This window comes from Aplysia californica, unplaced genomic scaffold (genome assembly GCF_000002075.1).
Source record: "Aplysia californica isolate F4 #8 unplaced genomic scaffold, AplCal3.0 scaffold00098, whole genome shotgun sequence".
NCBI lineage: Eukaryota > Metazoa > Mollusca > Gastropoda > Aplysiida > Aplysiidae > Aplysia > Aplysia californica.
This window is the reverse complement of record NW_004797368.1, coordinates 26,966-28,281: the sequence shown is the minus strand read 5'-3', so window position 1 is coordinate 28,281 and position 1,316 is coordinate 26,966.

The following is a 1,316-nucleotide window of genomic DNA, read 5'->3' as shown; positions in this document are numbered from 1 at the left end:
ACAAACGAACAAAATACAAAAGAGAACACGGTAAGGTCAATGTGAGGCCCTGTTTAGTCCCTTTGTCCTTAACCCTATCCGTACGTCGTGACTCTTGTTATACTATCGTATCCATACGACGTGGGGAACTCTGTGCCACCACTTGCCAAAGAGGAAATTTACTCGTTAATCCGATCCGTATGCTTTGCATAGCAGTCTGTCAAAATGATTTTTGGAGAAATACTGAAAGTGTCAAAGAGCTACAAAATGGGACACCGTGAGATTGACTGCTAAACTGACTGCCTTATTTACACACATAAATGACTTAATTTTATGGCCCTGTCTGTCTATAATTTACACACAGAAAGGACACAATACTCTTTTCAATGACCTTGTCTAACTCGCTACACCATTTATGTACAGAAATGACAATATTCATTGTATGGGTCTGTCTAACAGGCTGTCAAGTTCACACCCCAAAAAATGACAATACTCTTTTTATGGTCTGCCTAACAGCTGCACTATTTTTACACTCACTCAGAAAAGACGTAATGCCCTTTTAAAACCCGGCAGCTCGACGCCAGTAAAAGTGTATAGTCACGTTTACTCAAACACAAACACTCACATAGGAAATAAAAAAACCCAAAATATATACAGAATTTTAAAAAAAAGTAGACCTCTACCCTGGATCAGAATCCCGTCTTCTTTACAAGAACGATTACACACACGTAGGACTACTTGGGTAATCATTTTGGTTAAATATTATCCATTAGTCCCATGGCAAAATGTACACAGATTCCGGTGGGTGAGGTGTGGGGGAGAGAGTGGGTAGTGGGGGGTGGGAGGAGGTTATGTACATAAGACTAAGGTGTAAATATGTCGTGTGTGTGTGTGTGTGTGTGTGTGTGTGTGTGTGTGTGTGTGTGAGAGAGAGAGAGAGAGACAGACAGACAGACAGACAGACAAATGTGTGTGTGTGAGAGAGAGCGAGACAGACAGACAGACAGACAGACAGACAGACAGACAGACCGACAGACAGAGCGAGAGACAGTAAGAGTGTGTATGTGTGTGTGTGAGTGTGCGCACGCGCGCTGTGTGAGTGAGTGTGTGTGTGTATGTGTGTGTGTGTGTTTGTGTGTGTGTGCGTGTGAGTGAGAGAGAGAGCGAGAGAGAAAGAGAGACAGAGAGAGACAGACAGAGACAGAGACAGAGGCAGAGACACAGAGAGTGCATGCATGCATGTGTTGCCAATGAGTGAGTAACCACCTGCACAGGTTCGTGTGATTGCATGTGTGCTCACGTGTGAACTGTGTTTGTGTGTGCGCGGTTTTTTTTTT